At 47.3% G+C, this 25984-nt stretch overlaps 1 long non-coding RNA gene across 1 annotated transcript in view; it reads right to left on the bottom strand.

The window, feature by feature from the left end:
• Positions 1-1488: 1488 nt before the first annotated feature.
• LOC117089201 overlaps positions 1489-25984 on the bottom strand; it is a 91982-nt gene continuing 67486 nt past the window's right edge. The window contains exon 3 of the long non-coding RNA XR_004439502.1: positions 1489-2514. This is a non-coding gene — a long non-coding RNA (uncharacterized LOC117089201). The remainder of the gene's footprint in view (positions 2515-25984) is intronic.

The raw sequence follows: 25984 nt of genomic DNA on the forward strand, positions 1-25984 counted from the left end.
AGGTCAGGAGTTGGAGACCAGTCTGGCCAACATGGTGAAACCCCGTGTCTACTAAAAATTAGCTGGGCATGATAGTACACGCATGTAGTCCCAGCTACTCAGGAGGCTGAGGCAGGAGAATCGCTTGAACCCAGGGAGCAGAGGTTGCAGTGAGCCGAGATTGCACCACTGTACTCCAGCCTGGGCGGCAGAGCGAGACTCCATCTCAAAAAAAAAAAAAAAAAAAAGGCCAGGCACAGTGGCTCACACCTGTAATCCCAGCACTTTGGGAGGCTGAGGTGGGTAGATTGCCTGAGGTCAGGAGTTTGAGACCAGCCTGGCTAATGTGGCGAAACCCCGTCTCTACTAAAACTACAAAAATTACTCATGAGGCTGAGGCAGGAGAATTGCTTGAACCCGGGAGGCGGAGGTTGCCGCGAGCCGAGATGGCGCCATTGCACTCCAGCCTGGGCGACAGAGCAAGACACCATCTCAAAAAAGAAAAGAAAAAAAAGAAATAGAATTTGAGCCACAGGTGCAAACTGTGTGTGTATTTTGAATTTCCTAGTAGCCACACTAAAAAGGGTAAAAAAGAAACAGGTGAACAGGTGAAATTAATTTTAATAATGTATTTTCCTTAGCCCAGTATATCTGAAATATTATCATTTCAACACGTGATCAATATATACAAATTATTAAGGCGATATTTTGCATGATTTTTCCATACTAAGCCTTTGGAATTCAGTGTGTATTCCACACGTGTGGCATATCTCCATGTGATCCAACTCCACCCGAAGGGAGAAAGCACTCAGTAGCCCCACAGGGCTGGTGGCTGCCATATTGGTAGGCAGAGAACTAGAGAATGACTCCTTCAGGAACTACTAAGCCACATCTTGTGGTCATAAAATGAGGAATCTTCAGGTTGGCTTCAGGCCGAAGACTTGTTACATATTTTTAAAAATAAACTTTTTAATCTGAAATAATTTTAGATTTACAAAACCATTGCATTCTTATGTATCTCAAACTCTAGAATCTACCTGCGGCAGCTCAGGGTACATCAGCTGGTCCACAGAGTCTGGCATATTCAGGGCATAGGACTTTTGGGGTTTTGAGAAGTCAGACCAAGGCTGACCCAATTACTTGGGTGATCAGAGTCAAAATTCCCCAGAAATTACTCAGGGTATTGAGACTCTATGGAATGTTCCAGAGTCCATGATAACAGAGGGAGCTGTAAAATATCTAAGTTATGATTCAGTTTTCTAATTACACCATATTTCCTCTCTGGGTGAGCAACAGCTTCTCAGCTAACATTTACTCCCAAGATGGTGGCTGGGGAGTGGGCACAGGACAGGAGGCACCAAAACAATTGACCGGTGTCAACAGCCTCTCTGGCCTGAAGTATCTGTCAGCTCCCGACTGACTGCAGCTGCCCTGTCCAATAGAAACAGAATTCAAGCTGCCTATATAGTTTTAAATTTTCTACTGGCCACTTGAAAAAATAAAAAGAAGTAGGTGAAGATAATTTTAATAACATGTATTCCTTAACCCAGCACATCTAAAATATTACCATTTCAACAGGCCAACAATATTAAAAAAATACAAATTAGATAGTTTACATTATTTTTTGGTACCAAGTCTTCGAAATTCGATGTGCATTTTATACTTATTTGTATGTCAATTTGCATGTTATATGTTAACGGAAAATGTGTAAAGTTATGTACATTTTATGATTTATTTAAAAACTGTAAATTCCATAAAAGACTCCCATCACAGTTGAAAAGCTAGATTCACCTTCTAAAGTTGTGTCAAACATACTTCAAAAGTTTCCTAACAACTGAATCAAGTATCAGTTTTTGAATTTAGGTTGATTAAAATTAAATTAAACTAAAAGTCCAGTTTCTCAGTTGCATTAGCCACATTTCAGGGTTCAATAGCCACACGTGGCCAGCAGCTACCATATTGAACAACAGCCGTTAACACACTGGACGCCTCCTGTTAACATTGGATTTCTGTTTTCAGCTCCAGTTCTGTCTCCTTGACTCTAACTTGTCCAAGCAAATGTTCAGACTTGGTTTTCTCATCATCTCTTTGTCCTCGCTTTGCACTTTTCACCCAGCGAGGGCTTTGCCAATATGGCTGGCTCATGCCAAGGACTTCCGCTTCTGAGATGGAGACTTGTCTGGGGCACGGCTTGCCTTTGTTTTTCTAGATCCCCATCAACATCGGTCCTTGTGGAAACTACTCAAGAGGCCGTGATGTAATTTGCAGGTCCTCTGCCCTTGGGAGGAGCACAGAAGTTGATAAGGGAAATTGTTCTCTAGGGTACTGTCCTGATTTTTTTTCCTATCCCCTCCTGAGCATTTGAACTGTAAGCCACCATTTCCATGGCGATGCTGTGAGTGTGTTTATCTTGGCGTCTCAGGGAGGGGAGTCCTCCCAGCCTTGGTCATGTGGCTCTCAGCACAACACACCTGTTTTCTGTTTCTGGTGGTTGATGGGGACTTGCTCACTGAATTTTGGGTCTTCTTTAAGTGCCTAAATTAGAGTAAGCAAATAAACAACAGCAGAAAGGGAGTTTTAGAAATTGCATGTACAAACCACTAAAATTTAATATACAAATTCCTCAGCCACAGATATTTTTCTAGGGAATTTGAACAGAGCCATAAGAAGTTTCTCTTCCTGGCAGGAGACCACCCTGATCTGTTTTCAGCCTAGGGGGCGTTGCACAAGAGTGTTGGTGCTATGACAAGATAACAGTTCCCAATGTCCTTAAGGAGTTTTTCCTTTGGAACCCCTTGTGGCAGCCTTAGGGTATTTCAAGCATTGAGGCATTCTAAAGTTGGCTCATTTGTGTGATGGTAGTCATAATGGTGGTGATGATGGTAATGAATGTGGTGATGACAGTGATGACCCTGATGATGGTGGCAATGGTGGTGGTGATGGTGATGATGGAGTTGATGATGGTGATAGTGGTGATGGTGCTGGTGATAGTGATGATGGAGGTGATAATGGTGATGGTGGTGATGGTGATGATGGAGGTGATAATGGTGATAGTGGTGATGGTGCTGATGGTGATGGTGGTGATGGTGATGGTGATAGTGATGATGGAGGTGATGATGGTGATGGTGGTGATGGTGATGATGGAGGTGATAATGATGATGATGGTGATGGTGATGGTGGTGATGGTAATGATGGAGGTGATAATGATGGTGATGGTGATGATGGTGATGGCGGTGATGGTGGTGGTGGTGGTGATGGTGATAATGGAGGTGATGATGGTGATGGTGGCGATAGTGATGATGATGATGATGGAGGTGATGGTGATGATAATGGTGATGTGGTGGTGATGGTAGTGATGGTGATGGTGGTGATGATGGTGGTGGTGATGGTGATAATGGAGTTGATGGTGATGGTGGTGATGGTGGTGATGATGGTGGTGATAATGGAGGTGATGATGATGGTGATGGTGGTGGTGATGGTGGTGATGGTGATGGTGATGGTGGTGATGGTGGTGATGATGGTGATGGTGGCGATAGTGATGATGATGATGATGATGATGGTCATGGTGGTGATGGTCATGATGGTGATGGCGATGATGGTAGTGATGGTGGTGGTGGTATTGACGATGATGATTATGATGGTAATGGTGATGATGGAGGTGATGGTGGTGATGGTGGCGGTGGTGGTGACAACTGGATTAATTAACTGGAACCCAGAGCTACCAGAGGACTGCATGGAAAAATCTTTTAGCAATTCATGTCATCTTTCTGGACCTCAGATTTTTTCATGAGTATGACAAGGCCTCTCCCCAGATATTCTCTAGGGTCTTTAACATTTTATTATCCCCAAACTGCAATGCTCTGTCCTGGTGATGGTCATCATGACAATGATGACAATACTAAGAATTAAAATGATGCAGAAGGCATGATAATTCACTAAAAAAAACTCTAATGATGTTAATTTTTGACTTTAAAATTTATGTTGTGGCTCTTGACCAAACCTATTCGTGTTTTCACTGTATAAGAAAACTCATAGGTGAAACTTCTTTTTCTTTTTTAATTGTGAAGAATCACAAGTGGTGGTATTGCATGTTCGTTTCTTTTTCAAAAACCCACAGGATTTATGTATTCATTTGGCAAGCATTTAGTGAGCACTCACTGTGCCAGCCACTATTTTACAGCCTGAGGGTACAGCTGTTGAGCAGACAGGCTGGGGGCTTGTATTCACATCAGAGAAGACAGAAATAAAGAAGTTGATCAACAAACCAGATCACTTCAGATAGTGAGAAGTGCTGTGAGAGAAATTAAATAGAATAAAGTAACAGAAAGTAACCATGGGACTTTAGTAGATCAAGTAGGCAGGGAAGGCCTTTTGTATGTTTAAAATGAAAAGTGAACATTGAGAAAGAGCCACCCATGAGAAAGCAAGGGAGAGCACTCCTGGCCTGGGGGATAGTTAGCACAGAGGCCCTATGGGCATGCCAGGACATCTGGTTTTCGGTCCTCTCCTGTCTAGTGGGCCACTTTTGTTAAGCCGGCCTGGTGATTTAGGCAAGTGGTTGTTGGTCCACTGTAGATAACAACTGGGGCTTAGTCGCTTCTTCTTGCTGGTGGTGGCAGCAATGACAATAGTGATGAGAGCTCCCTGAGGTGCTGGTGATGAGTTCCCTGCGATGTGCGCTGCCCATGGGCACAGGTCATGTCTTTCACTTGTGTATCTCCAACTCAGCGTTTAGCTCAGGAAATGCTTGCGGAAGTGGAGGTAGATACTGTAATTAAGGAATTAACTGGAAACCAGAGCTACCAGAGGACTGCGTGAGAAACCAGACATAGGTCTAGAGCCCAAGTTAAAAAAGAAAATTAAAGGCTGACCATACAGAAAAAGAGAGGGAGAAACTGCGTATTTATGCCGGCCAATTTACCCAACCACAACCCTCCCAGAACCAGGAAAGGATATGAACACAGTGAATTCCAGCTCATGGAGTCATCAATGCAGTATCTCAAGAGTGATAAAGTGATCAGGCAAACAGCCAGGCACACAATTGAAAGGCTGGGAATTTTCTATGGTTACCAAAGGCCCTCCCAATGGAATTTCTGTTTAGTTTCTTGGGATTTGCCAAGTATTTTCCAGTACTTTAGTTATTTGCATATTACCTTCCACATTTTTACTCTATCAATGTCACTGATAAAATACCTATTACCAGTCATGTACCATATATAACAGAGATCAGCACGCTTTTTCTGTACAGGGTCAGAGGTCCAACCTCACCCATATTATTACCTACAAAATATATTAAGGACTCACTGTAAAAAGATACATACAATAAATTAACTTAAAGGAAAACTTCCTATCACTCCCCTAAATGGAAAACCAGGAGGCCCTGCCATGAATAAACAACTGTAAAATTAAATTCTATGAAAACAAAACACGGTTATTAAATTCCAACTGGAAGGATGAACAGCCTGAGGCTTAACTTTTCTTATTAAAAAAAAAAAAAGGAAAAAAGGAAAAATTAGGAAGTCTTCAGAGGCATTAAAGACTCATTTGCACCAGGCTAAGTCTTTCTCTTTGTAATAATCAGCAGGATTAAAACAAATTGGAAGGCGAATGGCTTCTCCACGAGGTGGCTTGATCTCATTTAAGTCCATTCCGTTTTCCACGTGAAGTCATCTTGCTGCCCCAACAGCAGTGCCTGTTTCTGAGAAACCCTGGTTTTATTGATCGTAGAGGTTAAACTCTGACAAAGTTTGGGGGTTTGAGGCAGCCCCCCAAACCACACCAGGAGGTCAAGGCTGATCACCTGCCAAGAGGCAGGGCAGCCCTAGGAGGACGGCCCCCACCGCCACCTCCGCCCTAGGCAGTGTGCCTGGGGCTTAGACAGCTGCCCTCGCTGATCCCATAGGGAGGAAACTAAACACTCCTGCTGAATTACTGCTGGTGACAGGCTGTGATGTGAGCCCTTGCTGAAAGGATGACCCAGGACGCGTGCCCACCCTGGCACCTGGATGATTATAAAAAGCCAAATCTGACTCACTCTGCTCTGGTCTGCCCAGCAGCACACACTGTCTGGACTGCACTGGTGAGCCCTCTACCTGCTTGTGCCCTGACCTATCAGGGGCCCCAGGTGGGAGGTGGGTAACCAAGCAGCAGGGGTCATAAAGCCTGAGCCCCAGGGAACCAGCTGATCCCAGGGAAGGAGGGGCCAGGGTTTCCCTAGGCAGTGCTGGTGCTCCTAAGCTTCATCCGATCTCGGAGATAATAAAGCAGGGCTGCAAGGCAAACAAGGCTAGACTGCAAAGTAGAAGGTGTGTTAGCTCAAGAATTATCAGCCACTATTACCGTGAGTGAGTTAAACACTTGATTCAAAGAGCAAACTCAGGTGCTCAGCTCACGCATGCTGTGCAAACAGGCGGGGCACAGGTGGAGGGCCCAGGAGACACGTGGGCACCAGGCCTCCCACGCAGCCTGCCCAGAACCGGAGAGGCCCCTGGAAGGTTTGTGAGGCTCATAAAACTGGATATTGAAGATTTCACAGGGCTCCAGAGGGAGGGTGCAGCCTCAGGACCTCTGAGACTCCTACAGAGTCCCTCTGCCTGTTCAGGAATCTTGTGCCTCTCAAGTTAGTTCATCCCATGGGGAAAGCAGGAGACAGAGGACAGCAGGTGCCATCGATGTCACGCACTCATCCCCTGGGCACTCAGGGCCAGAAGTGCCAGGGACTGTGTGCCTGCTCCCGTCAGGAGGAGCCTTGAGTGGCGACTGACAGAAGTTGATCCCTTAGGGAAGCAGCTCCAAGACGTGTTCCTCCCTCTCTTCCAGGGTTCCTTACTGAGATGGCGCCTCGGTGGCCCAGTAGTAACCAGCTCCCTGATGCATGCTTTCTTTCCTGCCTCACTCCCCACTGCTTCTCTCTGGGAGTGTCCTGGAATCATGTCCCAAAATACTCCTTGCCCTCAAATCCTCAGCTCACAATCTGCCTCTGGGGGAATCCAGCCCAGGGTGTTTCACAAGTAAACACAAAAATATCCCAAGACAGCAGTCGACCAGGGCTGCTGCTAGCTCACCCAGTGCCTTTGCACAAGTGAAAGGAGGGCATCCCTTCCTCTGGTGGACCCAGAGCACATGTTAGAGTGCAGAGTTTAGGGAGTAGAGCATGGATGCATTCGGCTCCCATCGCTCTCCTGAGCTGGAACACCCTTGGACAGCAAACAACCTGCCCAACCATACATGACATCTCTACGTTCTTAAGCTAGGTGAAGAGCTCATTTTCTAGAAGAACCGAAGTGATTTTGAAAGAAATTAAAAATAACTAGAAAAATCCCATTGTGTTGGTTTGAAATCAGAGTAATTGGTATTAACTCATGGTAACACATACACACCCACATATACACACACAGATGGATAGATGTATAAATGCAAATGTGTGCATGCATGACTCCAACACACCCAGAAGCATGACATCCCAACAGTGAAGAGCACCCTTGCACTCAGATCTTGGCTCCTATGCACCATTCTCCAACCAAGGAACCAGTGAACATTTGGAGAAAGGGCTAGTTTCAGGACTGGGATGGGGAAAACAAAGATAAGTCCATACTGTCGGAAAGTAAGGATGTACCAAAAATAATGATAGCATCACATCAAAAGGGCATTGCGGCAAACTACAAGAAGTACCCAAAGCCCAAATCTGAGAATATTCAAGCCAAGAAAAACAAATAATGATAGTAAGGGGTATTGCCCAGAGAATAAAATAAATATCCATGAGTCCACACTGCTATAAATAAATGATTGATCTAATAGATAGGATGGGGAGAACACACAGCTCTTCCTTGTGGTAGAGTTCTAATGAATGAGTGTAGGAGAGATGATGAAATAGAAAGTCATCATTAAGCAAATCTGACAGTCTTAACTGCTGCAGGCAAGAATCATTGATGCATGCTAAAACCATCAAGTAAAAATATGAAGAGAAAGAGGATATTTGGAAATTCTCCAGTGTCTCCCCATAAGATACTTCTTAAATACAGAGAGAAACCTGGCAGATGCCACCTTAACAAAGGTCAATGTCTCCAGTGAAAAGGTGATACGGTTAACATCACCCCTGGTAAGATGGATCGAGGACACGACATCACTTCCATAGCATTCTTGCATAACGTCAATATAACCATGAAAAAACATCTGACATAACCGGATTGAAGGACTTTCTACATAATTGGCCAGTATTCTTCAAAAGTGTCAAGGTCATGAAAGATATAGAAAGACTGACCATTGGCTGATCTAGGTTGGTGTTGCTGGGACAACTGGGGCCACTCAGCACTCCTCCACATGTCTCTTACCCTCCAGCAGGCCAGCACACAGACATTCTCAAGAGTGTGGCAGAGGGCAAGAGACCAAGCAGAAACATGCAAGCCCTCTTGAGACTCAGACGTGGAACTGACCCAGCCACTTCTGCCTCATTCTGTTAGTCAAATCCAGTCATATGACTGAGACCAGAGCCAGCATAGAGAGTGCTGCAAAGTTAATGCAGGAATCAGAACTACAGGGAGTTATCATTGCACGCCCCCTGAAATGACTAAGTTTAAAAAGACTGACAATAGCAAGTGTTAGCAAGGATGTGGAGCAAGTGGAACTTGCATACACTGCTGACAGGAATGCAAAATGATAGAGCTTTGGAACATAGTCTAGCAGAACTTATAACTAAACATAAACTGACCATGCAACCCACCAATTGCTCTCCTCAGTGTTCACCCCAGAGAAATGAGTTATGTCTGCACAAAGACCAGTATGCAAATGTCTATAGCACTGGGCTGTTTTTTCACAATCACCCCAACAAAAACAACTCAGATGTCCACCAACGGGTGAGTGCATAAGCACATTGCAGTCTATCCACCCTACAGAATCCTGCTCAGCAACAAAAAAGAGTGAATGCACATAGAACATGAATGATGCACATAGAACATGAATGAGTGTAAAAGCGTTATGGAAGTGAAAGGAGCTAAACTCAAGAGGAGACATTTATAGAAAATGCTACAAAAGGCAGAGTGATAGCAACAGAAAGGTTTGTGATTGCCTGGAGCTGGGGGTCAGGGTGAGGTTTGATTGCCAAGGGGCACAGGGAACTTTTGGGGGTCTTCTAAGTGCTCTAGATCTCATCTGTGGTGGCCGTTACATGACTGTATACAATCATCAAAATCCATCAAACTGAAATAAAGCCCATTAAACCTGGAAAAAGTAAGTTACATAGCAAAGGGTGTGGCTAGAAAAAAGGGGTGAAGAATTGGGCGCATTTGGGCTCTGTCAGAGGGGACACAGAACCCCACTAAGATCTCCCTAAGAACTGTGAGTGCATGGACCCCAGGACAGAAATGGTTTGAGAAAGGTGGGGTAAGACCCCAGCCAGAGCCTGCCTCTCAGAAATGCATTCCAGGGTTCCACAGGTGACGTGGCCAGGGCTGGGAGGGCTGAATGGGGCTCTGAGCTGAGCAGGGAACAACGTAGGGGCTGCATGATTACCTGGAAATCCAACATGATGAGGCCAGAGGGCTCCTGGTCTCAGCCTGTCTCCCTGAGACAAATAGCGTGTGAGCCTGCACAAACCCATTCCAGCTCCCTGCCCTGACAGATGAAAATAAATAAAACCCTCTGGGTGTCCAGACGCCTACCAAGGGTCCTCCCGTTCACCTTGTCACCCAGACTTGAAACTTCCAACGCCTCACTCACTTTTGGCGCCAACTTCCAATTAAGCCCAGAGGTCTTAGGACCCGCCTTTGCAGTGTGTTCACACACCTTTTTCTCTTTTGATTCTGCACCACCCCCACCATGGTGCCATCTGACTGCAGCTGTGATGGTGGCCTCCCTGCCTTGGGAGCCCCTCACAGCCTTGGACCCGTGGCTCCCAGGCAGAGTGACACAAAGAGCCCTGTCTCTCGGCCTCCTCACCGTAGGACACCCAGTGCCACCCCACTTCGCCTGGGCAGGAGTCCTATCCTCCACTCCTAGGGACAGGCTCGCCCTATCTTCCACTTCGAAATGCCCCACCCCTCTCAACGCCTTGGCTGCCAAACACACCTGCCTCATGCTTTGCTTCGTGATGATGATGAAATATTTCAGGCGTTCAAGAAATACATGCATCACCACCCCCAGGGACCTGCCACCCGTGCTTACAAGGTAAATGATTCCAAGGTAAATGTGACCCCTGGGGTGCCCTTCACAGGGGGCATCCCTAGCCTATCCCAGCCCACCCCCATGCAGCAGGGGTGGCAGCGGCCACCACCCCGGACTTGGTGTTGTCACTCCCGTGAGTGTCTTGAGCCTGTCATCACCCATGCAGTGCGTCTGCTGTGGTCACGATTTCAAGCCTGGCCTCTGTGATTTGATGTCACGCGGATCTGTCTGTGTTTGTCTTCTCCTAAAGCGGATCTAGAGAGGGTCTGGTGCAGTCTCTGTGGGAGGTGAGCCTGGGAGCCCAGTGAGGTGGGGAATGGAAGGGAGAAGAGGCAACGAAGGGGAGCTGGTGAAGCAGCCACGGGCAGGGGGCTGGCCCTTGGGGCTCAGAGAGTGGGGCACACAACTCAGCCTTGTCCCCACCCGGAGCCAGGGAAGCTGGAGTCTATGGCCGCTCCTGCGTGCTTCAGTGTTCTGATACCTCCCGTCCATCTTGTTGGTCAAGAACTGCTCGTGTGGGCAGAGGAATTATTCAGGGAGGGCGACACAGGTGCCTGGAGTGGAAAGCAGCCACTGTGTGCAGGAACCAGGGGCTCGGGTGGGCTGAGGAGGTGTGGGGTGTGGCGGCAGCAACACCTGCTACTGTGTTCTTTTGCAACTTGCTTTCTCCTCTCAATGTTGTGCTTTTTCCTCTCAAGGCTATTTTGTGAAATATGTCCATGTTGACTGAGAGGTAGCTCTAGAATTCCTTTTTTTTAGCTTTTGGAAAATTTATTTCTATTGTGGCAAGATAGACATAAATACACCATTAGGGGCATTTGGGACAATCACAGTGGTGCAGTCACCTCTATCTAGTTCCAGAATGTTCTCATCACCCCCAAAGGAAACCCCCTACCCATTAAGTAGTTACTCCTCACTCCTTCCCTTCCCCCAGCCTCCGGCAAACCTCCATCTGCTTTCTGTCTCTATGGATCTATCGACATTCTGGCTCTAGCCACATTTTGGATATTTGGTATAAATGGAATTACACACCATGCAGCCTTGTGTGTCTGGCTTCATTCACTCATGTCATATTTTCAAGGTTCATCCACGTGGTACCATGGATTGGAACTCATTCCTCTTTATGGCTGAATCATATTCCAGTGCACACTCACACGTGCACACACGCAAGCATGCACCACATTTTGTCTGCCTGTTCATCTGGGGAAGGACATTTCGGTGGTCTCCACCTTTTGGCTACTGTGAATAGTGTCACTGTGAACATTCGCGCACACATTCTGGTTAGAACCTGTTTATCATTCTTCCGGATAGAGACCCAAGTGGAATTTCTGGGTCCTAGGGTAATTCCACGTTTAACTGATTGAGGAACCTCTGGGCTGTTTTCTGCAGCAGCTGCACCATCCTACACTCCCAGCGGCAATGTATGTGGGCCTCGATGTCTCCGCCTCCTCACCAGCACTGGTTATTCTCTGCTTTTTTTATTCTGGCCATCCTTGTGGGTGTGAGGGTTACCGTTCCTTTGGACTGATCCACCACACCAGACGCTCAGGCCTCTGTTCATCATCCGCAGGTGTTTCTCACTTCTGGTCGTCACCCACCACGGGGTCGTGAACGCTCTTGTATGTGACCGCTTGGCGTGTTACTTGACTTTGGATTTTTCTCTATCCCACTCCCATCTTTTCTGCCTTCTTCACGTCCATCCTGCCTAAAAGTCTCAGCTCAAACCACAGCCTCCAGCATCCATCGCCGAGACCCAGGTCATCCAGTTTTCACTAGTCCAGGTTGAGATGTGCCGCAAGCATCAAACACACCCCAGATTTCAAAGATTTAAATATGGAGAGATTGCGAAACAAGCTCATAAATAACATTCTACACTGATTACATGTTGAAAACGTGTTAAATACATTGGGTGAAATAAAATATTTGTTAAAATTAATTTTACCTGTTTCTGGTTCTTTTTTTTTTTTTTTTTTTTTCCCTTGGTGGGGTAAAGCTTCTCCTAGTGATTAGAGCCACTCTGTCTTCAGAAGAATTCCAGTACAGGAAATATATCTTTTTAAAACATGTGGCTACTAGGAAATTTAAAATTATATCTGTAGCTTGAATTTGTGGCTCACATTTTATTTCTAGTGGATGGTGCAGGTCTAGATTTTATTTCTAGAGGAGGGTGCCGTTCTAGATTTTATTTCCAGTGGACGGTGACGGTCTAGATTTTATTTCCAGAGGAAGGTGCCGGTCTAGATTTTATTTCCAGAGGAGGGTGCCGGTCTAGATTTTATTTCCAGAGGAGGGTGCCGGTCTAGATTTTATTTCCAGAGGAGGGTGCCGGTCTAGATTTTATTTCCAGAGGAGGGTGCTGGTCTAGATTTTATTTCCAGAGGAGGGTGCTGGTCTAGATTTTATTTCCAGAGGAGGGTGCTGGTCTAGATTTTACTTCCAGAGGAGGGTGCTGGTCTAGAATTTACTTCCAGAGGAGGGTGCTGGTCTAGAATTTACTTCCAGAGGAGGGTGCTGGTCTAGATTTTATTTCCAGTGGATGGTGCTGGTCTAGATTTTATTTCCAGTGGACGGTGCTGGTCTAGATTTTATTTCCAGTGGATGGTGCTGGTCTAGATTTTATTCCAGTGGATGGTGCTGGTCTAGATTTTATTTCCAGTGGACGGTGCTGGTCTAGATTTTATTTCCAGAGGAGGGTGCTGGTCTAGATTTTATTTCCAGTGGATGGTGCTGGTCTAGATTTTATTTCTAGAGGAGGGTACTGGTCTAGATTTTATTTCCTGTGGACGGCACTATTCTAGGTCATTCGTTTGCCTCATCACGTGTTTCTTCAGACAGTTTATTTCCATGTCTCCATCTCGACTGTAAACTCCTTGCCATGTCCCATACGTCTTTCTTTCCACCAGCCCAGGGTAGCTTTAAAGAAACTTAGGCAGAGTGATCTTTCCAAAAGTGGGTTTAATAAAGTTAATGCCCTCCCACCCCCAGCTCCAGTCTCCCTTAAACCCTTTTGATGATTTCCTGTTGGCTTTAAAATAAAGCAAAACTCTTCAATGTGGCTGCAAGGCCCTGTGGGGTCTGCTCCCTACCCACCTCTCCACACTCCTGTCCCTTTCTGGGCCCAGCCAACCTTGCCTTCTTCCCTGCATGCTCCTGCTGCAGGGCCTTTGCACATGCCATTCTCTGTTAGGAATGCCTGTTCTGTCCTGCATCACCTGGGAAGTTCTGTGCATTCTTCAGATGTGAGCTCAGACAGACCACTCCAAGACTCACAGGTGGCTCCTCACACCCAAGCCATGGCAAACCCCACAAAGCATCTCTTTGAGCTCATTTGCAAGCCCCCTGGGAATCCCTGGCCCTGTTCACCATCCAAATAATGACCCTGCCGCATGTTCATTGCACACTAGCTGGAGGAAGATCTGTGGGCCAGGGACTCTATACCTGGGTCTCCAGTGTCTCTGAAATGTAATTTCCGTCCAAGAATAACATTGGTAATAAGATGCCTCGTGTCAATTTTATGGACTGCAAATACCTTCCAGTTTGCCCCTGAGGTATGCTGCAGGTCCTGGCAGACCTGGAAAAGCCGCCAAAATGTTTCTCAGTCGCTCTTCTAAAAATGGCTTTGTCCTTGACTCTAGGGCTGGCCGCCGCTGGATGGAGGCGGAGGAAGCAGCCTGTGGCTTCACACTCGGATGTCATTACCCGGGCCGTGGGGCGACCTCACAGGCAGGCAAGCTCGAGCTGGGCAGCCAAACCAGTGCCACTGTCCAAGGTCGGGACATCTGAGCCCCTGCAAGGGCACGCAGCTCTTCGGGCCTGTCACACTCACCCGCTTGTGGTGGAATTGCTGCCGGATTTTGCATGGAGATACAGAATCTCTCACCCAGAGGCCTGAAGACGGCGCAGATGTGCTGTCCATAAATGAGAGGAGGAAGGAAGACATCGCCCCCAAACCAAGTCACAGGCAGCACTGGGCCACCACGGTGCTCTGTGTCTCTCATTTTACATTGCCTTTTAAAAAAGTTTCCTGGGGAAGACAGGGTCTCACTCTGTCACCCAGGCTGAGGTGTGGCAGCGTGATCACAGCTACACTCCAGCCTCGAACTCCTGGGCTTGACCCATCCTCCTCCCACCTCAGCCTCCCAAGTAGCTGGGATTACAGATGCCAGGGACCACACCCAGTCTTAACAAACATTTTATTGAAACAGAACATATACAGAAAAATTGTATGTGCACAGCTCAAGGAATTTTCACGAGTGAACACACTTATGTAACCAGCACCCAGATGAAAAATCAGCCCCTTCTTAATTCCCCAAATGCCCTCTGCAGGCCACCTTCCAGGTCCTATAGCAATTCCACTGCACCGCCATCCTGAGTCCTAATGCTACGGGGCCGCTTGCCGTTTCTAAACTCAATGCAAATGGGATCCTATGGGATCATGCAGTTTCCTGTCTGGCTGAAGATCGCACTGATGAGCTGCATCCACATCTTGTGCAGCAGACACTGGCTGTCATCACTCTGCTAGGTCACGCTGTGTGAGTCTACCACGTTTGTCCTGTTCACCTGCTAACAGATCTGTGGGTAATTCTCAGGATTATAGCTGTGACAAAGAATCCTGTTACGAACTTTCCAGGATGTGACTTTTGGTGAACACATGTACACATTTCTATGGGGTGTACCAGGAGTGGAACGGCTGGGTCACAGGGTAACGGTATGTTTCACTTTTTTGTTGTTTTGTTTTTGAGACACAGTCTCACTGTATCACCCAGGCTGGAGTGCAATGGCGCAATCTCGGCTCACTGCACCCTCCGCCTCCCGGGTTCAAGCAATTCTCCCGCCTCAGCCTCCCAAGTAGCTGGAATTACAGGCAGGTGCCACCGTGTCCGGCTAATTTTTGTATTTTTGTAGAGACAGGGTTTCGCTATGTTGGCCAGGCTGGTCTTGAACTCCTGACCTCAGGTAATCCGCCTGCCTCAGCCTCCCAAAGTGCTGGAATTACAGGTGTGAGCCACCTTGCCCGGCCTGTTTAACTTCTTAAGAAACTTCCCAACTATCTTCCAAAGCGGCTGTACCATTTTACACCCAGCCTGCACCATATGAGAGCCCTCGTAGCCCCCTGCCCTCACCAGCACCTAGTACAGTCAGTCCTTTTCATTCCAGCCATCCTTGTGGGTGTGTACCGGTGGAAATGATTATTATACACCCACAATAAAAAGTCCAAGGACTTGGAAATTTGAAGGAGGACAAGATTACTTCCTTTGTGTGGGAAGGTCAGGAAGGTGCCTAGAGATGTTTTTCTTATTTAATTCTAAATTTATTTTTCAAGCAGGCTCACATGGCTCAGACTTCAACACGTATAAAAAGGAACATGGTGAAGAAGATGTGTCTCTGATCAAAGCACACGTAGGGCCATCCTTCCCTCTCCATCCCTTCCCCTGGTTTCCAGCCCTGGACAGCTGTTCTCTCTGGGGGACAGCCCACCCTGTGGGCCAGGTGAGCTCCTGGGCAGACACCCTGCCATATTCCCATTCTGAGGGGAGCATGGGAGTCGTCCTGGGCGAGGCCGGGGGCAGGCTCATTCTCAGTTTGTAAACGTGTCCCTGGCACTTACAGCCAACATTTGATCTTACAGCCAACATTTGATCTTCTCTTTGGCTCACCGAGTTCCCCATTTCACAGGGTTATTTATGTCTCTTGTCACTTTCTGCTCCTTTGCCCACTTTAGTTAGTTAGTTATACACAGATTTTTTTCTTTTATCCAACTTCATTTGGAGCTAGCATGATGAAAACAAAATAGGCATGACCTCATGGGCATCTCAGTGGCAGCTGCGGGGGACTCAGGGACCCTGAGCCGGCAGAGTGGCCCTCTGGGGCTGGCTTTCTGTGGCCGGCCGGGGTGGAACGCAGGCTTCAGAGCTTTGCGTGCGGGGAGGGCTTTCCTGTCTGATCAAGAGGCTGGTTGGCAGTGGAGCCAACTGCCTGGACTGGGGAGGTGAATTGCATGGATTCAAAACTTGCCTCTACCCACTGCCACACTCTTTGTGCCTCAGTTTTCACACCTGTTAAATGGGACCACCATGATGATTCAAGAAAGTCGTTCATATGACATGCTTAGAGCAACATCTGGCACCCAGTAAGGGTGAGCTGCTATCATTAACAGCATGGATGACAGCGCTCATAAAATCATAGCCCTAAGGTGACTGACCTTTAGTTTCCTGGGGACTGAGGAGCTCGCAGGACATGGGACTTTCAATGCTAAGACTGGGAAAGTCTTGGCAAACTAGGACAAGTTAGTTACCCTACATAGCACTGGATGAGCTCGCAGAGTCAGTTCTCTTCACTCTGACAGAAAGTCCAAACTAAGAAATCAATATTGATTAGGCATCCATTCATTCCATAAATAGTTACTAACTTCTACTCTATGCCAGGTACTGTTCAAGGTGCTGAGGACACAGGAGAGAATAAAACAATGTCCCTGCTACCCTCAGGGAGCTGATGTTCCAGTGGACAGACAGATAATAAACAAACAAATAAACAGACCCTTGGATGGCAGGTGGCAGTGGCTGCTGGCACGCAGAGGTATGCCCCAGTTAGGGAAAACACCAGGATGGGAGCTTTGAGAAGGATCCTTTAAGGAGGCAAATAGATAAAGGAAGGGAGTGAGCCATGAGACCATCTGGAAGACAGGGGATCCAGGCCAAAGCAGCAGGTGCAGAGGCCCTGAGGTGAGAGGGTGCTAGCACCAAAATGCTTAGGAGGCAACAGCACGAGAGAGTTCATCTCAGTCAGTTGCGACCATCCCCATTTGCAAGCCAACACTAGGCATTGTAGGTGTATCAGTCACCTCCCACCAGGTCCTTCTCGAAATGTGTGGGGATTACAATTCAAGATCAGATTTGGGTGGGGACACAGAGGCAAACCGTACCAGTAGGGATGCCAGTGAAGATGAGCACCCTCAGCTAGCAGTTACCGGAAAGACAATATGGCGCCACAGAAGGGATTCTAGACACAGAGGCAGAAGACTGGGCCCTCCGCTCGGTGCTGAGTGACCCTAGGCAAGCCTCTTAACTCCTCTGCACTTTCCTTTTCTCAAGTTGAAAGTGGGGACTCAGAGGGAAGGATCTCACCCTTCAGAGTGAGCCACTGGCCACGAGGCCTGGTTTTAAAATTCCACTTTAGGCCGGGCACAGTGGCTCACGCCTGTAATCCCAGCACTTTGGGAGGCTGAGGCGGGTGGATCACGAGGTCCGGAGTTTGAGACCAGCCTGGCCAACATGGTGAAACTCCATCTCTACTAAAGATACAAAAATTTAGCCAGGTGTGGTGGTGTGTGCCTGTAATCCCAGCTACTCGGAAGGTGGAGGCAGGAGAACTGCTTGAACCCAGGAGGTAGAGGTTGCAGTGAGCCAAGATGGTACCATTGCACTGCAGCCTGGGTGACAGGGCAAGACTCAGTCTCAAAAAAAAAAAAAAAAAAAAAAAAAAATCCACTTTTGGGGACAGCCACACAGAAGGAAGGACTGTAGTTCCCCAAGAGCATCTGTCGCTGGTAGCCACCAAGGCCCAGGGAGCCTTCCTAAAGCCTTTCTCAAGTGGGCCTAAGGGTGCCCTTGCCGATGTGGACAGTGGGACAGTGAGGTTCAGGGGAAAGCAGCCTCCTTGCTAGCAAGAGGATGAAAAGTTAGGAGCTTCCTTTGTTGGGGCTTCCTTGTCAGAGGAGAATAAATTGCAACTTCATTCTCCAAAATCTCCTTCAGAGAAAACCTGCAAACAAATATCCCATGGGCTTGATGCTGACTGTCTAAACCTAGGATTTGTTAATACAGCCAAAGCTGCTTTTTTGTGAAAATTCATAGCTCTGCCTGTGTGTGAAATGTGTAAGAAGCCTGATTTCCTGGTTTGGTTTTCACAGTGAAACAGAAGCCCTGCCCCTTGTCCATTTGTTTTTCAGACACACAGATCTATTGTCTGTCTGTGGCTGATACCTGGCTCACCTTAGAGAGGGGAAGTTAAGCCTGGCCAAGTCAATGTGTTGCTCCATGATTCAAGGAGAAGACTGGCTGCCCCACCGTCAGTCCATATCCGAGGTACAGCCCCAGCTTTGTACCAGAGGCCTCTTGCCTCATGGGTGAAGCTGATTGGACCGGGGGGCAACTCAATGTCAGCAGCCAATCCATTGGCTGGCAGGCAACCAGTGAGGGGGCTTAGAATGAAGAATCTCCCGAACAGGATAAGCAAGCCCAATAAGATTCTCCTTCTTTGAATTAGGAATGTGGAGGGGATCAGGTGGTTGGCAATAGGATCAGAAAGACCCGAGGTGGAGAGGAAACATGAATGGGGGAAGCCAGGAGCAAGGCAAAGCTGTGACCGAGACACTCTGCATAGAGCTCGGGATGTCTGAATGATAGCAAGAGAATACGCAAGAAGACACCCAGGGATACAGAAACAGAGAGTAGCTGAGTCCCACTAGAGCCTGCCCTGGAGGAAAGCATCCTCATGTCTGCTGAAGTCTTTGTACCTTCTTGGGAGTTAGGGCTTTCTAGCTCCTTCCTTTGAGAGACGTTATGTCCAGGGTTGCTGCATTTAGCTGGAGAGGGTGTGCAGTGTACATTTCCGGGAGGGCGAATGCCACATAATTGACAGCACCTCCTGCAGCTGTGCAGTGTACAACATTTACAACTGTACATGAGGGTTCTGACCAGGGCTGGCTTCTTAGCATTTGGTGACTGCCAAATATCCATTGTATATTTATTTATTTATTTGTTCATCCAACACATAATTTTGAGGCATGTTCTAACTGCCTGGCACTATTTAAGGCGCCGGGAGTTCACAGGTGAATAAGACAGACATGGTCCCTGTTCTCATGAGGAGAGGCAACAGAAAATAAGGTGATTTCAGAGCGACAGCTGCGATGAAGGAAAATGAAAGAGTGATATGATAGAGAGTGGCTTGTGGGTGAGAAGGCTGTATTCATTAGGTAGTCAGTAAAGGCCTCTCTAAGAAGAGACATTTGGCCACATATTTAACGAATGAGCCTAGCATGTAGAAACTGAGGGGACAGTGTTCTGTGGGGGGAACAGTAAGGGCAAAGGCTCTGAGGCATGAATTGCACCCAGACAGGGCCTGATTGCATAGGGTTCATTCTACGTCTGATGAAAAGCATGTGGAAGGCATTAAGCATGTATTACAGCCTTGCAACACTCCCAATATCTGAGCAAGCGAGCATAGGCCCTTTTTCTTTGCAATGAAAATAGCTAAAGTAGCACAGCCTGCCAGAGTCTTAATATTACTCCTCCATTTCTCAGAAAGGTCCATCTTCAGATCAAATGAGGCCACATGGAACCTTCACCCTTGAGCCATGTCAGATTAGCTTCTTGATGAATTACCTTAACTGGATTGGCTTCTAGCCAAAGTTATTTCAAGAAACCATCCTGGGAATTCTGTATTTACATTTGTTATAAAATGTTTGTCAAGAGAACTGTAACTCAAAGCCGGGTGTGGTGGGTCACACCTGTAATCCTAGCACATTGAGAGGCCACGGCGGGCAGATCACCTGAGGTCAGAAATTCAAGACCAGCCTGGCCAACATGGTGAAACCCCGTCTCTACTAAAAATACAAAAATTAGCCAAGCTTGGTGGCACAGGCCTGTAATCCCAGCTACTCGACAGGCTGAGGCAGGAGAATCACTTGAACCCGGGAGGCGGAGGTCACAGTGAGCCGAGATTATGCCACTGCACTCCAGCCTGGGCAATAAGAGTGAAAACTCCATCTCATAAAAAATAAAAATAAAGAGACCTGTAACTTCATATCCCTTATATAAAGCCCAACATAAGAATTGACTTTAGAGTTTGGTATCAGAAATAAACTAAGGAATTGCTGTTTTCTTCTTTCTGTAGTTGAGAGGGATGAGGCATCCTGGGTTTCTCTTTTTGACCTCACTACCAGGAAGCTCAAGGCTGAATCAGATGCTTCATCATAGGTACTGTTCATTCCTAGGGCTGGCAGTTACTCCTGTTTTCACTGGACCTGACTTACCATTTCTGTCACGCTAATCTTTTTAATTATGATTTAAAGATGTCTTTGTTGTATGCTGTCTCAAATTCTTTTTTTGGAGAGAGGCAGAGGTGTAAATAAAGACTTTATTCACCCAGGGTGTGAGCATATGCAAGGTCTAGTTGACCTAGTTCCCGAAGACTTAAGACTTGCAAATTCAAACAAACCTAAAGAAAAACAAACAGATTTCATTTCTTACAATTAGCTTTGGGGTTAGAAATAAAAACAAATCTATCTCCTGGAATAGCTAATTATTCTCCCATGCCTGACATTCGCGGCTGTTTGTGGGCTGAGACAAGCTCACTTTATTCCTGACACCACCTCCCTGGGTGGTGTCTGTGTCTGTCCTCGCCGAAGGATGTGAGCCCTCTAAAAGAGAGCAGGGACCCAGTGAAGCAGAACAGAAACCGATTTCAATTAAAAAGTCACTTGCGCATGGGCTGACAGCTCACCCGAGCCGCCTCTGACAGCCTGGTAACCCGTCATTTCTCCACTTTGCAAGGACGATTATGTTCCTTCAAATGGCAGCATAATGAACGGGGCCTATTACAGCCTCCCACGGCTACGTAGGTTCGCCGGCTGTTTCCAGAGCTGGGGTGCGGGCGAGACCTGTCACTGTGTCCTCTAATGAGCCTTTGCAAGAAAAGGCCGCTCAAGCTGCCAGCAGGGCATCGCTCTGAGGGGGTGAGCTGTGGGGGGCATTTCCTCTGGCACACCAGGCCACCGGGCTGCCCCTGTGCTCAATTCTCAATTCTCACCCCTGGGGAAGGGATTTGCACCAGCAATTCCATTATACTCCTGGGGCTGCTATTCTTCTATCTGAAAAATGCCACACACACCAAAAAAAAAAAGCAGACAGGACTTAGGAATAGCCCAGAACGTAAACCATTGGTGCTTATGAGTTGAAGCAGAACCGTGGTTCTGAGTGTGGTCCCCAGATCAACAGTATCCCCTGGGAAGCGACAGGAATGCAGCTTCTCAACTGGAACCCAGACCCGCTGAATAAGAAAGGCAGAGGTGGGGTCCGGTGGTCTGTTCCCATCAGCTCCCCAGGGGTTCTGAGGTTCACGCAGGCAGGAGGACCACTGGGGGTTAAGGAGGCAAAGAAAGGACTGAGCCTTGATTCGGGTCTCCTGGCTGCCTGCTCTCATTCCTCCTCCCACATGTATTGAGATGAGAGAGAGGGCCCAAGGGTCTGAAGGGAGGGAAATGGGAAGAGAAAATGACTGTCAAAGGACATGGACATGCGGCCGCGTTTCAAACCTCCACCGATGGGCTGGGCACCGTGGCTTCTGCCTGGAATCCCAGCACTTTGAGAGGCTGAGGTAGGAGGATCACTTGAGGCCGGAAGTTCAAGACCAGCCTGGGCAACATGGCCAAACCTTGTTTCTACCAGTAAAGATATAAAAATCAGGTAGGCCTGGTGGCTCCTGCCTGGAGTCCCAGCACTTTGGGAGGCCAAGGCAGGAAGATTGCTTGAGGCCAGGAGTTTGAGATCAACCTGGGCAACACAGCAAGACCCCATCTCTACAAAATACAAAAAATAAAACCTCCACTGATGATAAAACAGAAGACATAATTAAACAAGAAAATAACTGATTGTACTGAGTGCTACTAAAAAGAAAAGGAAAAAAGAAGGAAGGAAAAAAGAGGGAGAATAAAAAGGAAAGGTCTGGGGAAGATCACAGTTCACTGAGCAGCAGGTGAGTCTCATCTGGGGTGATTGTGCCCCCATCCACCCAGGGAGATATTTTTGGTTGTGTGTGTTGGGAGGCTGGAGAAGTGGATGCTACCAGCATCTGGTGGAGAGAGGCCAGGGATGTCGCTAAACAGTCTACAATACCCAGGAGAGCCCCACCACAAAGAATGATGCAGCCTCAAATGTCACCTGCGTGGAGGCTGAGAACTCCTGCCATGGCGTCATCAAGGAAAGCATCTCCAAGGAGATAACATTCCAGCCGAGACTTGCACAATAAGAACAGACAGCTATGGGTAGAATTCTGTCCCCAAGAGAGCTACACTGAGTCCTAGCCTCTGTGAATGGAGCCTTATTTGGAAACAAGGTCTTTGCAGATGTGATCGAGGTAAGATGAAGGCATTCGAGTGGGCTCTAATCCAGTATGACTGGTGTCTTTATACAAAGAGGACAGGGATGCAGAGACAGGTGCATACAGAGTACGGATGATGGGAAGATCCACAAGGAGGAGGCCACATGAAGACAGAGGCTGAGATCGGAGGGGTCATCTGCAAGCCAGGGACCACCAAGGGTGGCCAGCAACCCCAAGGAGCTAGGAGGGAGGCCTGGAGCAGATCCTCCTCAGAGCCTCCAGAGGGAAACAAGCTTGAGTTTGGACTTCTGGCCTCCAGAACTGTGAAAGAAGAGATTGCTTTCGTTTGGGATACTTGTTGCAGTGACCCAAGAAACAATACCAAGACCAGTTATGCAAAGAAGGGAGAGAGCCTTCCAGCAGAGCTGTCAGCAAGGGAGTCGGGAAAGGTTTGGGGTGGTGGAAGAGCCGGAAGCAGGCCCCAGTGACCGAGCACACGGTAAAGGGAGTGTGGTAGGCGATGAGGCTTGAGGAGCTGAGGGGCCAGGCCTGGTGAAAGTCCCATGCAGGAACTGCCCTCTTTCCAGCAGGAGAAATGAAACATTCTCAACACCAGAGATGGGGAGGCGAGGCTGAGAGAAATCTGTACAAACTGACCTTGTTAAAATCACTTATATGTTCCTTTAGCTTCTCCATATCTTTTAGTGCCTTTTCCAAAAGAGGTTGCCTCTCTTTGTTCAACCTAGTATAAAACCATTTAGGGGTTGCTACATTTTTGGGGGAGGATCCTGTGTCCCATAAAATTTATTAAATCAAGTTGTTTGGGCCGGGTATGGTGGCTCACTCCTATAATCCCAGAACCTTGGGAGGCCGAGGCAGGTGGATCACCTGAGGTCAGGAGTTCGAGACCAGCCTGGCCAACATGAGGAAACTCTGTCTCTACTAAAAATATAAAAATTAGATGGGTGTGGTGGCACACATCTGCAATCCCAGCTACTTGGGAGGCTGAGACAGGAGAATCACTTGAACCCAGGAGGCAGAGGTTGCAGTGAGCCAAGATCGTGCCACTGCACTCTAGCCTGGGTGACAGAGAAAGACTACATCTCAAAAATAAATAAATAAGTAAATAGATAGATAGATAGATAGATAGATAAACTTGTTTGCTTTTGTCCTGTGAATCTGTCTTATATCCATTTAATCCTCAGGTCCAGCTGACAACCCTAAGGGAGCAGAGGTCAAGTTTTGCCCCCGCTGCAGTGGCTTTCTGGAGAGGACTAGAAGTGGATGTTTCTACTTGTTGGGATCTCCTGGGCAAAAAAGAATAATGTGCAAGTTCATTTCAAAATCTTGTTCTGAGAAACTCAGTAAACAAGCCTCATGCTGAGGGTCTTAGTCTAGCACTTGCCAGCTCAGCTAAAGCTGCTTTTATAGTGAAAAATCATAGCTTTGCCTACATGGGATGTACATGGGTAAGAAGCCTGATTTCATGGTTGGGTTTTCATGATGGAATAGAAGTCCCAGTCCTTGTCTATCTGCTACTCTGGTGGAAGCAGGAGAGATGGAGAAGTGAGCAAATCGGGGAGAGAAAATGTTCAAGGTTTACTGGTGAGAGGATGTGGGGGATTCAGGAAAAGAGTGAATCATTGATGACTCCTGTGAGCAGTAGGGGCGGGGATAAACTTGGAAGATGGTCCACACCCCAGTACCTGATGTCTGGGGCAATGCAGGAGAGGTCAAGATTCAGGAAACTCTGAAGAGAAGCCACTAGGACACTCACAGTCCTGAGAGCTCATTTACTCCCTGAGGTCTGGGAAACTCAGGCATCCCAGCGGAGCCTGGCACCATTTTCAGGGCTAAGGACAAACCCCCAAAAGAGAATCAGTCCCTTTTGCAAACCAGGGAGGACACCAAGAGCCTCCACTACCCTGAATTTCACGAGCATCTGACACCGAGCAGAGAGCCAGCATAGCTGTCAGCCCTGCAGAAGCCATGGATGAAATCCAACCCTCTGCTACCATCCGTCATCTCTAATATCTCGGAGATTAGGAAGCTGAGGGGGGCTGCGTGAGATTTTCACATTCATTCTGCAACATGATGTGACCCCTGCTGGAGCCAACAATGGTACTAGGGGGACTTTTAAGAAAAAACGTGAACTTTTCCATTCCCTTCATTGCCCTAAAATCATATGAACAGGCTCTGGCCCACATTTGAACTTTCCAGAATAAGGCGATTATTGTTTTTCTCTTTTGTTTTTCTTGGTTACCTGCTGCTCGGTCGCTGGGCTGGGCTGTTTTGGAAAATTTGTAGAAGGATTTCTAAGCCTGTTTGTCAGTTCTGATTTGTGATCACAGTGTGCTCAGGAGCGAAGGTTCCACGCCAGGTGGTCCTCCTTAGCCCAAGCTGGGCAGATGTCCACGGCCCTGCTGGTGCTGAACAAAACCACAAAGCATCTCCCGCAGACCATCAAGCAGGCCACCATTTATCCTCCGGGTCAACTTGAATCTGCACAACTTTCACATCCTTGTCATAAAGGACTTGTCTGAGATCACACAGCAAAACAATCTACATCCCTTTCTTAATTCTAGTCTTTTGCGCTAAGAAGAGAGGAATCCTCTTTCTACAAGGAAGACATCAATCCTGTTTTAGATGAGTTTGATAATCATGAGAATAGTTCAAAAATGGAATGAGTTGATTTTGAGTAAGTGAGCTCTTCCTTGGTAGAAAGCAAGAGGGGAATCTGTGGTGTGCTCACACTGGCTCATACAGCTCACAGGAGGTGACCCACACACCTCTTCCCAATGCCATGTTCACTGACATCTCATTGGTAGCTCAAGATCAGTCACACTAAGAGGATTTATACTACAAGAATTGGCAAATTCTACAAACCAAGGTTCCCTCCACCCAAGAGACCCAGTTATTCAACATCTATCAGCAGTCTCCTAAGAGTCATTCATTCATCCATCCATCCATTCATGCATCTGTTCATTCCATGAACCCTAAACAAGCAGTTACTGTACACCTGACACTATGCTGGGTATTGGGTACCAAACAAGTGATGGAGTGTCTGCTTTTAAGAAATGCATTATAGGCCAGTGCAGTGGTTCATGCCTGTAATCCCAGCACTTTGGGAGGCCGAGGTGGGCAGATCATGAGGTCAGGAGTTCGAGACCAGCCTGGCCAACATAATGAAACCCCATCTCTACTAAAAATACAAAAAATTAGCCAGGCATGGTGGCAGCTGCCTGTAATCCCAGCTACTCAGGAGGCTGAGGCAGGAGAATCGCTTGAATCCAGGAGATGGAGGTTACAGTGAACTGAGATCACACCATTGCACTGCAGCCCAGATGACAGTGCAAGACTTCCTCTCAAAAAAAGAAAGAGAGAAGAGAGAAGAAAGAAAGAGAGAGAGAAAGAGAGAGAGAGAGAAAGAAAGAAAGAAAGAAAGAGAAAGAGAGAGAAAGAAAGAAAGAAAGAAAGAAAGAAAGAAAGAAAGAAAGAAAGAAAGAAAGGAAGGAAGGAAGGAAGGAAGGAAGAAAGAAAGAAAGAAAGAAAAAATAAAAGAAAGAGAGAGAAAGCTGGGCATGGTGGCAGGCATCTGTAGTTCCAGCTACTCAGGAGGCTGAGGCAGGAGAATAGCATGAACCCAGGAGGTGGAGCTTGCAGTGAGTGAAGATCATGCCACTGCACTCTAGCCTGGGCAACAGAGTGAAGCTGTCTCAAAAAAAAAAAAAAAAAAAAGAAATCCATT

Source organism: Trachypithecus francoisi, unplaced genomic scaffold, assembly GCF_009764315.1.
Source record: "Trachypithecus francoisi isolate TF-2019V2 unplaced genomic scaffold, Tfra_2.0 Lachesis_group11, whole genome shotgun sequence".
Classification (NCBI taxonomy): Eukaryota; Metazoa; Chordata; class Mammalia; order Primates; family Cercopithecidae; genus Trachypithecus; species Trachypithecus francoisi.